Genomic DNA, 12019 nt, shown 5'->3' with positions numbered 1-12019 from the left:
ATCCACATATTTAAGATCCGAAAATCCAGTTTATTTAACTCACTCGCTATTTTCGAATCGATATATTCTTTAGAGAAAATCTGGTAATTGTCCTGAAGCCAATGAGAATGAAACTTTTTTAATTACGAAAGTTGGCAGAGGAAGTTTAGCAACAGGCTCGATTCGGCTCAAGATCAATGTGTTCACAATTGCCTCGCAGTATATGCTATGTCAAGTGTGCGTGCGTGCGTGTGTGTGTGTATGGGAGCGCAGAAGCCGAGCCGAATGCAAATGTGCTCGTTAATATATACAAATAAACGCCACCTGGTCCAGACAATTGAGAGCCTGTGTGACTGTGCACAGGGCATTCGTGTGCGGTTATTATAAATTGAAATTATAAAGCGGTCCCATCTCGAGGGACTGCAAGTCTTTTGTTTCGTTCATTGTGAATAGCCTCTAATGTGCTACCGTGTGTGCGTGCGCGCACAATGTACATCCAATATATTGTATATAAATATACACATACACATACATACGTATATGTGCTATAACATTTATATAGCAAAAGTCCGATGTGGTACGAAAACTTTTTGTTCTTTGCTGCTGAATTTTAAATGGGCTTCGCCCGCGGGCAATGAAACATATGTAGTTACTTGAAATCCGTCTATTTGGCTTTGTCCCGCTTTGTTTGCCTTTGTTTCGTTGCGTTTCATTTCGATTTGTGAAGTTTTCATATCCAGCACCCATTGCAGATGGCCTTAAATGGGGTATGATGGCATCATAAGTGGGAATATAGATCACAGAATAGACTCTCAGTCAGCGAAGTATTACCATGTACAGTTGACAAGGCTGTAGAATACTATTCATCAGCTGTCAGTCTTTGACCTTGTCTCAAATCAATTCAAATAGCCTAAGTATGGGCAGGAGCTGTGTATAGGTCCACTACTTTTATAGGGTAGCACTTAGTTCATCTCTTAGTTGAGTCTGGCTTGTTATCTCTTCACCTCAGCACCTAACCTTAGGGCTGCAAATACAAAAGTTTTCCAAGCCCATTTTTGCAATCCCGAAGAATATATTTAATTCACTTCTTCTCAGCCTTCTCAAATAATGTCTACAAGCACTAAACATAGCAGCGGAGTTTCGCTGATTTATCACGATTTTTGGTTATAGCTAAATATTTTAGCCCTTCTAGAAGACCGCTTCAAGGACAGAGTGACTCACTAAAAGTCATTCCCCTCCTAGGACTTCTGTGGCTCATTCAACATTTAAAAACACTCTGCACTTTATGCTGGCTATAAAGGGCGAATACAGTCATACATATACATATGTGCACATACATATGTACAGCAATTAATTTAATGGGATTTTGTAATATTTATTAGTCGAACGTTTAAAAATATTCCACATGAACAGTTTTTCACATTCGACGACGAGCTGCGAGCTGCCGCAAATTTGTTGTCAACATCATCAATCAAATGTCTTCGAGTATCTAGATACATATATGTATAAGTGTAAGCACATAAACATGTGTGTGTGAGTGTGCTTGTGTATATTCGAATGAATTGAGTGTGTGTAGGTGTCACGTTTCACGCAGGTCTACCAGAGAGATACTTACACAATCACTTATGTATGTTAATATGTGCTTTGTATCTGCAAAGAGAGGGAAAAACTATGTACATTATCCAATTTGAAGAAAGTAAATATACAAGTTGGCAAAGATCATTGCCTTTAACCGAATACTTAAATATTTAAAGAGTGATGTCGAGAGTAAGTGTAATAGCAAATACATTGCACATTTTGAAAATGAAATGGAAGCATCGTAGTCGGGCCTTCATAAGCAATTCAACTTTCTCAAATCTACCACCTTGGAATCTGAATTGGCTATTTCTACACACTCAGTCAATGAAATGATGTAGAGTAGAATCAAGTTATAAGGACTCCGCTTATAGCGTCCGTACGGTTATCGCGATAAAAATTCTAGTCTCAAGGCCAACTTATACGATTAAAGCGTCTGCCGGATATAACGAAGGTCTTTTAAAGTATACTGTATATTCGTTTTGTGCTTGATGTTTGAAATAAATACTCACGGAAATAGATATAGATATATAGATACTGTAGCAAGACTTTCGCGAGCCAGGGGCATTGCAAAAAGAAAAACACCAAATCTGGATCCTCAGTGCTAGAGACTCGGATAAGACTTGCAGTGACTACCCAACATAAAAAGAACACAAAAAAAAAAAAAAAAAAAAGTAAGAAGACTCTAGTCGAGACTGCTCGACTAGTAGATACCCCGAACCCTCTAATCTGATATTCTAATCACTCTGCACTTCTTTTCGGCACACATACATACACACGCACGTATTAGAACGCGCTCTGCTAACTGCTAACTAATTATATGATAAAAATGTATGTACTTTTCAAGCACAAGTCTCTAGTACTTGAAATACGCCTTGTACAAAGGTGAGGGTAAGGGGTGGATATAGGGGTGGGGGGTAAATTACAACAAAAATCGAAATTATATAAAATACATATAAGTCTACATATAAAATTTGCAAGCTCTAGCTCTAAAGGTGTAGGAGATATATTTAAATAACTAGCTTTCGATAAGGTTTTTGATCGATAATAAAATATCGGGAGTAGTAGAAAAACTTGATATGCGCGTGATATACACGGACCTAGGAAAAAGATTTCAAGTCTCTAGCTCTTATATCTTCTGAGATCGACGCGTTCATACGGACGGACAGACGGACAGACAGACGGACAGGGCCAAATCGACTCAGCTCGTCGCCCTGATCAAGAATATATATTCTTTGTGGGGTCTGCCACGCCTCCTTCTACCTGTTACATACTTTTAACAAAACCATTATACCCTGATTTCCCATTTTCAATGGGTTCAGGGTATACAAAATAATAATAATAATAATAAAGAAGTAAAGTGTAACATATATAATGGATATATTTACGTATCTATGTATATACATATATTCTTCAGTCAATTTTTAAGAGAAGTTCACTTTTTTAGCTTACACTTGGACTATATATAGCATATATTTGTAATAGTTGATTGTTAGCTCTTTAGCCATAGAGCATGCCCAGTCTTCATAAGGAACACAACTCTTTAGAGCACATGTTTCAAACTGTACATTTCGAGAGGAATTTGTGCACATGATTGAGAGGCATCTTCAGGTAGTTGCTCATGTCTCAGAGCTTTGAAGTTGGGCTGGAAGTCGGTCGGCCGCAATTAGACGCGTTGTCCGAGCAATTGTACAAGACGGATGCTCCAGAGAGGGAGGGGCGGGGTAGAATGCTTGACAGCGTAGCAACACGTCCGCCATGTTGGCCAAATCCAACAAGTTAAATTGAATTAGATGTTGTTTAAAGTTGAAGGCCGGACAAAGTCAGCGGCTGCGTGGATATCCTTTAAGCCGGCAGGACTTTCGCATTGTCTACATATTTGCTTTGACTGTTTCAACTTGGGCACTTAGTGAGCGCTGTGCGCGTGCTTTTGTGCGTGAGTGTATGCAGTAAGCAGGCCAGAATTCGGCGACAGCTGCAAATGAATGAGGAAAATAATTTCAAGTTGATGACTGAGGCAAACGTTTAGCGCCTTTGCATTTTTCTTTGAAATTTGCTGCTTATGACACGCCCCACGCCCACGCACGCACAGGCCCACACGTCCACAATTGTTGTTGCTTGGCTTAATTTTCAACTTCCAGTTTTTATATGCGATGTTTTTCATTATTTTATTTTTGTTTCTTCTGCTGCTGCTGCTGCTGCTGTTTGCGTAGCAGCCGTTGCAGCATTTGGCGTGCGAGCAGGAGCAGGAACAGGAGCAGGAGCAGGAGGCGCTGCGTCCTGCAGAAGTTGTGTCTGACAAATTAGGTAGCTAAACACAAATATGTATAAGTATATGTATGTATGTATGCTTACACATACACACACACACACACACAGAGTTTAATTGATGAGTATAAGGGATGTAAAGTGAGTTGTTTGCGTGTCAGTTGCTTGACTATTTCATCTTGAAGTGCGCACTTCACTCGAGTAATTTGCCTCAACACACGCACACACACACACACACACAGAGGGAGAGCATACAGTGGCTGCTATTTAGATACACGCACGTGCTTAGATGTGCTGACATTTAGATTGAAAAACGAGACCCAAAAGCGAAGGCAACATATAATCGAAAAATGCCAGACGTAATAATACAAAGCAATGTTTTCATACGCCTGCCGCCAGAGGGCGTTGCAGGTGCGCGTTTAGTGTAAAGTGTATATATGTGTGTGCTTGTGTGTCGCAGTCAGTGCGTGTGGCAAGTGAAGTGAATTGAAGCGTATGCTAAATTTTTATTGAAGTGCATACAAACAAACGGGCTCCAAGGCAAAGGCAAAGGCAAAGGCAAAGGCAAAGGCAAAGGTAAAGGCAGTACCCATTTCACTGGCAACGGTAAAGGCTGTAGCAGCTGCCACGGCAACTGTTGACAGTGTCGACGCTTTTGGGTTAGGCCAACGTCTCGCTGCGCGCTGGTAATTTTCCTGTGTCGCAGCAGAAGCGGCAGCAAAAAAATAAAAGCGAAATTTACCGGGAAGCAGGTGACTTAAACACAATTTAAAACGTTGCCAAAGATTGAGCTCAACACCAGCACAGCAGCTGATCGAATTGTGAATACCCCGCACACAAAGTTGAGGCTGCAATTGTCAATCAGTCACTGAAAATCCACTGCTGGGTATCCTTACTTCTATCAGTGCCCACTCCAGTGAATATTGCTTATCAATCAATGTGTGTGATACGATATGCGATGCCTTTGCCTTTGATCTAGCACTTACAGGGTATAGGCGGGTCGGGTTGCTGCCGAGCACGCGGAGAGCAACACAGAAGTTGAGTTCAAACACTCAATCATTTTTACACCCCAGCTGCGGCAACAACAGCAAACATTTGTTGTCAATACACAAACACGCACATCCATACACACACACACACACACACACACACACACACACACACACACACACACACACACACGCACACAGTGTTGACAAGGCAGAGGCAATACAATAATAACAAAGCAGCAACCACCCGCAGCAGCAGCAGCAACAACAACAGCAACAACAACAACAATAGCAACAACAACAACAACAACAACAGGTGCAGTCTACCGTATTTGACTATAAATAAATTTTAAATATTTTTTTGCGAGCTGCTGCAAAGCGTTTGGGCGCCCTCAGCTGTAGTGGCCGGGGGATGGGGCGGCTGGTGGGCGTGGCTGGTGCTGTCAACATGTAGCCGTGGCCAATGCCACCAACTAAAACAAAATGGCTGACATTTTTAGCTACCTGGAAATCTGTATGTTGTCTGTGTGTATCGGGCGAAGTTTCCGTAAAAAATAAATGAAAAGCCAGTGAAAGGCCGGGGCTAACCACTAGATAGATACCCTGTATGCTGATTATACCACTGCCAGAGCCAAGAGATTCTGCTAAATATATCGAAGGCTCCTTCGTGCTCCCTCGAACTAAGCGACCCCATTGCGGCGGATGTAAATTGCAAGCAGCATCAAAATGAAATTGATTCTGTTTGTGAGTTGGAAACTCTCGCAATTAAGTGCAGTTTTTTGCATGATTAGATTATTGCATCAATTGGGTTACAGCCACAACTAATTCAGTTATTGGCCAACACTGGCCGGGGACGGCGCTGCCATTGGGCGCTGGGCGCCTGCCATGAATATTTATTATTAAATTGAAATATATATGAAACATAAATAATGAAAAATCAATACAAACTTATTTATATACAGATTCGTAAACATTCAGCTCTGAGGCGAACGGCCAGCTGCTGCTGCAACCAAATCGTAGCCAGGCACAGAGCACGCAGAGCAATGGATGCGTATACTTAATATTACATTCAGCTCGGAGAGAGAACGATAAAAGCTGATGGAATAGATACACATAATACTCAGAATGCATGAATGCTTGCATGGAAATTGCATTTAAGATCATGTTGAATGCCTATATACTTATTAACTACATAATTGTGTGTTTATTATATTTAATTTTGTATCAATATAATGAGCTGAGTGTCGAGAAATTTGATTAATCGGCTTCAACACGCTGTGATTACTGTGATTCAACTTCTTGTAATCACCCGCAAAATATTGAAGGTGAAAAATCAATTGGAATGAAGAAGCTGTTATCTTAGATATGCTTTGGTACACCCCGTTGCTCTACTCTGTATCTCCAGCTTCTTCATTTCAACACTCCTTTGCAAATTACACCAAATATCAAATCGAGTTTGACAAGTGTGAGGTTTGACAAATGGGAGAATGGAAATCGAAGTGCCATGAATCGGTTTACTCAGCAAGAACGGGGCATAATGAATGAATGGAGCATATCCGATTAATTATTCTCACAGTCCCTTAATCACCACGATTGAACCATTTCAGAATTGTAAATTCTGGACTAGATTTAATAGATTCAAATGAATTCAATAAACACATTTACACGCAGAACAAGAGTAGTTTAAGTTTGTTTTCGGGTGATTAATTTTGTAGCAAACACCATCTACATACATAATATATTGATAATATATACGCTGCATAGCTATTAGATTCAGCTGCAGTGAATATGCTATTAGCGTAGCAATTCCAGCTTAATGCCACTTCATTAGCTCTAACCAAGCGGAATACACGCAGAGCAGCATCCTTGCATGAGTGCGAGTGCAATTTATCTCTTGCTGTTGTTGTTGTTGTTGTTGGTTGGTGAATTGAATTGAATTGAATAAAATTGCAATTTGAGCGACATATTCAATGAAACGGGTCGAGAATGACAGCTGCCGGGCTGCATTCAATGAACACCTGTCAGCCAAGACAGCCAGAGCACAGAGACTAAGCGAAATATGCAGTTGGTCAAGCTGAAGAGAGCGAGAAATGTTTGTGGACTGGCAGCAGCTGCTTCTATTTTGATTACCATGGTCAGCTTTAGATTTGCAGAACTAATTTGCTTAGGATTCACGCTGTAGTAAAGATGAAATTTAATATTCAGCTCTGAGTGCGGCAGACCAAGTGATTTGCATTTTAGCTGTTTGCTGTTTGCTTTCGAGCATTTTAATTGAATGAATATTAAAGTTCGTGCATTATTCATGTTATTTATGCTTCCGCTTTCCGCATTGTCAATGCCAGAACTAAGCAAAACAAATAAGCTGCAGCACCCTGCCCCTAATAGCTGGGCTCCACTCAATTCACAAATTGCCAGCTAGCCACACCGAGTTGGCCAAGTTCATGAATATTGCCCACACACACTCTGAGCTTAAAGTCCGCCCCAAGACTCGGCTTCAAGTCTCGACTATTGAATGATTTGGGCAACATATGTGAACATTCCTACGATTCGAGTGGCATTTCTATTGAATTGCCTTTGAATTGAGTGGTAAAGCGTATGGCATTAAGCTCCCTCTCATTCTCGTCCTTTCTCTCTCTCTTTCTCTCTGTCTTTAATAAACAATTTGGTATTAAAGGAAAATCAACTCACGTTGTGTCAACAAATAAACAATTTGCATTGTTGTGACAATGTCGTGCGACTTCTATGAGCCAGTCCAATATCAACAGTTGTGTCTGTGTGTGTGTGTATGTGTGTGTGTGTGTGTGTGTGTGTGTGTGTGTGTGTGTGTGTGTGTTGCTCTGAGTCGCGTTTGTGCTCACTTCGACAATGTGTAGATAGAGCTGGCTGACCTTGCACACACACAGACACCACACACACACACACACACACACACACACATACAGTCAAGTGCTGGTGAGTGCCAGCCAAGCGTTCTAGAGCACACCCTTTTCGACACTTTTCAACACTTGTGGCGCACAGTTCAAGTGCACACACACACACACATACACACACATGGGAGAGCATGCAACAGATATAGCACATATGTTAGTGAAAGAAACCGACTTCTTTAAATAGACAACATTACGCTCCAGCTGCGCTCGCTTGCTCTGTGCGCCCTTAGCTGTTGCTTTGGCTGCTTTTCTGTGCACTTAATGGCTTTGCGTCCTGCCACAAACACTCTTTCATTAATGTCGCCAGCTGCCCGGCTCGAGGCTCACTCGACTTTTCCTGTCACGTGTAGCGCACCTCTAGCCGCTTCATATTTGCTAATATCACGAATTTCCCACACGTTTCAGTTCCACCCTGGCCAAATGAGATCATGGCTAACAAATGTTGCCAACTAAGCGAGGCACTGCTTAAGCAAAACATCAACCATTAGAATCCATTAGACTAACGAAACTCGTTTCATATACAAACTTTTCCATCTATAATCACACATACACACACACGTATAGGGCAGGACTTATCTGAGCCCAGTTGAATCTGATAGCTGAAAGTGGACCTAAATAATCAGAAAATTTTATTAGCCATTTTAAATCGGATTCAGCACAAGCGAAAGACCTTAAAAGTGAATACGAAGTTCAAAATGCTCTTGTTAGTATATGGAACTGAAAATCTATTGGGATTGCCTGATTGTCTGATTATAAACCCTGATCATATTCAAGTTGCCGTTAATGAAGGGAATATGAGAATGAAAATGTGGCGGACAGCATATGGAACTGGATATATATTAAATTAGCTGGAATCTAAGCTCAGACTCATAATTACCCATATACCAGTGCAGACTTTCCGAACTACATAAATGTGGAATACTTTCTATATGATTAAAGCTATTTTTGTATACTCTGAACCATTTGTAAATGGAAAATGGATGGATGTTAGTAGACCCGATTCTTATTCTCTATTCTTTACGAGCTGAGTCTATATAGCCATGTCTGTCCATATGTACGCAGTCATCTCGTAAACCACATCAGCTAGAGACTTGATGTTTTATATATGAGCTTGCGTATACCATTCGCCATATCTCATAAATATTCGTTTTTATCGATAATAATCGATCAATTGATATGGGCTTTTAAGCGGATTTGTCTCAGTTATTTCGGATTTACTGTGTAAATTAGATAACCCAAGCGCATTCGCTGCTTACTGCGCAGTAAGCAGAGCGCGTGCGTGTGGATGCATGCGTCTGTGTATATGCATGCGCTCTTGTATGTGTGCATAAAATAGTCGTAGAATAATTGTAATACCAACTTTGGGCAGAGAATCTCTTACTTGTTTCTATCGCACTCTGTTTTAGTCTGCATAAAATTGAGTCTTCATTTTAAAACCTAATTTTCTTTATCTCTCAACTCTTTTTCCTAATGCTCCAAATTGTAAATTTCTTGATCAATTTGGCAAACAGAGCTACCAACTTTCTTTAGTATATCACCAAATTAATCTAAGAAAAAAAAAAAAAAATACTTTAGGAAAATATATATTCAATCTAGAGAATATATTTATTCCAATGAAAGTAAACGTCATGAAAAGTTTAAGGAGGGACAGATAGGCCAGTATAAGATAGGATAATTTCTAGTACTGGTCTTTAGATATCCAGGAAGAACTTGGGGCTTAGGAAAACCAAAACTACTTTCAACTAGCTTTAAGCTGTTGGTAAGAGACAAGAAATTACAATTGATGACTACAAATATCCTTGAACAGTGCATAAAGGCGAATATAAGGATAAAGAGAGAGAGAGAGAGAGAGAGAGAGAGAGGAGAGGGGGAGCTAGAGCTAGAGAGACCGGAAGAGCGAGCTAGAGAGCCGAAAATTAAACTTTCGCCCATAAAAACTTTGAAGCACACTTTTTCCGCGGAAATAGTTTCGAAAACTTTTTCCATTTGCATTTCACACAGATCTTTAGGAGTGAGTTTAGATTAGCTTCAAGGTTTCATGCGCCACAAATTTGGCATTTAACAAGTCCTCGGCCACGCACGTCGAAGTCAACTCGTCCTGGCTTTTTCAATTATATGCTATAATGCAGCTGCAGGGCTACCGCAACATATGTAGTTTTTCAGTGGCGTGTGTGTATGTGAGAGAAACAGAGAGAGAGAGAGAGAGAGAGAGAGAGAGAGAGAGAGAGAGAGAGAGAGGAAGAGAGCGAGAGAGACCGCAATTGTTGTGCGACTTCTTGTCGAACAGATTTGCCATGCAGAGCTGCTGGCAGGCAGGCGACTAGAGTTGAAGAGTTCGAGCTAATAAAAACTGCTCTGCTCGGGCTGCTTTTGGGAATGGCTCGCTCCCTCGGCACCGAGTCGCAACAAAGGCTGCGCTGCAATATGGAATGCATTTTGCGCCAATTGCCAGGCAGCTGAGGCATCCGAAGCCACACTTAGCCCAGAGCCGTGGCCTTGCCTAGGCCCACGACAAGTTTGCCTCACCGTTCCCCGAGGCAAGCCAATCAATGCAGTGGAATGCAATGATTGCCACGCACACACACACAACACACATAACACACACACACACACAGAGAGAAGAAACAACTTGGCTAAAGTACGCATTGAAAGTTTCCGCAAACAGGCAGCTAGTTTATATTTGCAGAACCTTGATTTCGATTCAGATTTTGATTTTGATTTTCATTTTGATTCAGATTCTGATTCAGATTTTGATTCAGAATTTGATTTTGTGGTACACGTGCCACCATAATACAATGCAGAGGCTGGGTCAAGCATACAAAAAGCAATTTGAATCATTGCTCGCTATGCCACACACACCACAACAAAGCAAGAATAAGAACAACAAATGGGATTTCTCGAGTGTTTGACCAGAAGCTGTGAAGAGCCCGTAAATGAAAGTCGGTGTCGGATGTGCAAATACGGCAGGGGAACAGCTGCTGCCGCAGCAGCTCTTTAAGTCCGGGGCTTTGTATCTTTGAATCAACATTTTTGGCCAGATTATTTTATCGAACAGAGTCTTTAGCCGGCATTTTACATTTTAATATTTGATGCGGAAATTCCCAACTTAATTTCTATTCAGTTTGACTCCTTTGCAGCTAGTTCGTCGTGCTGGCAATGTTGGAAAATCATTCAGGCAGCGCCACAAAGATATTTCAATATTAAATCTCAGGTGAATATTCATGCACTTGCACCTTCAATTCAAAGGCGAGATGCACTTGTACTTAAAATTATCTTAAATAACTTTTCTACTCCTAGGTTTTAACTCGATGCAAACCAAGATGAGCAGCATCACAAATATTTCCCTCTACAATTGCATTTAATTTTCATAAGAATTAAATAATCTTTTTTTCGGGGTGAGCTCCTTATATGCGAAATGCATTTGCTAATACGCAGTTGCTTGGCCTTAGGTAAACAGCTTATCACATTTTCATTTCATTTCTTTTTTTAACATTAGTAAACTTTTGTTAACTGCGAGCAAGTGACAATGTGTAACAGGTGTAACTATTTATATGAACAGTGCTGTTTAACTGATTAGGTTTGAATTTTTATATGAGTTTTTAAAACGAAATGGTTCATTTGAATAAACACATTCAGTTCCTTATTAAGCAACATTCCAATTATACGCAAAAAATATAGTCAAAGACATAATTTGACATACATTATTTATAACTAATAGATAAAATATATAATTCAAATACATCATATATGCATATACAATATTCTTAAAATATATGTAAAGCATTTTGATTTCCAAAATACATATAATAAAAATATATTTTAAAAAGTATATACATATAAAAAAAAAGTTTATGAAAATTGCATTTTTATTTAAAAAAATAAAAAAAAATATAAAAATGTATTGGTTTTTTTTTTTTTTTTTTTTTTTCTTAAATCTATTGAAAATAATAAAATAAAATAAAATACAAATTGTACTAAGAAAAAATAAGCAAAGACACAATTTTATCAGTATATAATCATAAATGAATTTGCTCTTCCTGCTAAAATATCAAGTATACGCCTTGCTGCACTGTAATATTTGACTGCATTACTAAACAAAATTGCTAACCAATTATTTTAGATCGATTACAGAGAAATTTACCTTAAATATCGTCCAAATATATAAAGAGAGGAGCAGAAATATTGTATAAGCGAATTCTATCAAATGATGTCAATTGTGCATGATTGCATATGGAATGGAATTAATTTGTGGAAAATTTGCAGAAAGCAGCTGCTCCT

The 12019-nt window shown here is 39.7% G+C and overlaps 1 protein-coding gene across 2 annotated transcripts in view; it reads right to left on the bottom strand.

The window, feature by feature from the left end:
- The window catches only part of LOC6584867, a 70696-nt gene that overhangs the window by 43582 nt on the left and 15095 nt on the right, over positions 1-12019 (bottom strand). The window contains exon 2 of one of the 2 annotated variants that reach the window (XM_044009634.1): positions 1595-1629. The exons of the other annotated variant lie outside the window; for it this stretch is intronic. The gene's annotated coding sequence lies outside the window, so the exon portion shown is untranslated. The remainder of the gene's footprint in view (positions 1-1594; positions 1630-12019) is intronic. 2 annotated transcript variants of the gene reach the window in all.

This window comes from Drosophila mojavensis, unplaced genomic scaffold (assembly GCF_018153725.1).
Source record: "Drosophila mojavensis isolate 15081-1352.22 unplaced genomic scaffold, ASM1815372v1 contig_136, whole genome shotgun sequence".
Classification (NCBI taxonomy): domain Eukaryota; kingdom Metazoa; phylum Arthropoda; class Insecta; order Diptera; family Drosophilidae; genus Drosophila; species Drosophila mojavensis.
The sequence above is the reverse complement of the archived record's forward strand: the minus strand, read 5'-3'. Positions and strand labels throughout refer to the sequence as shown.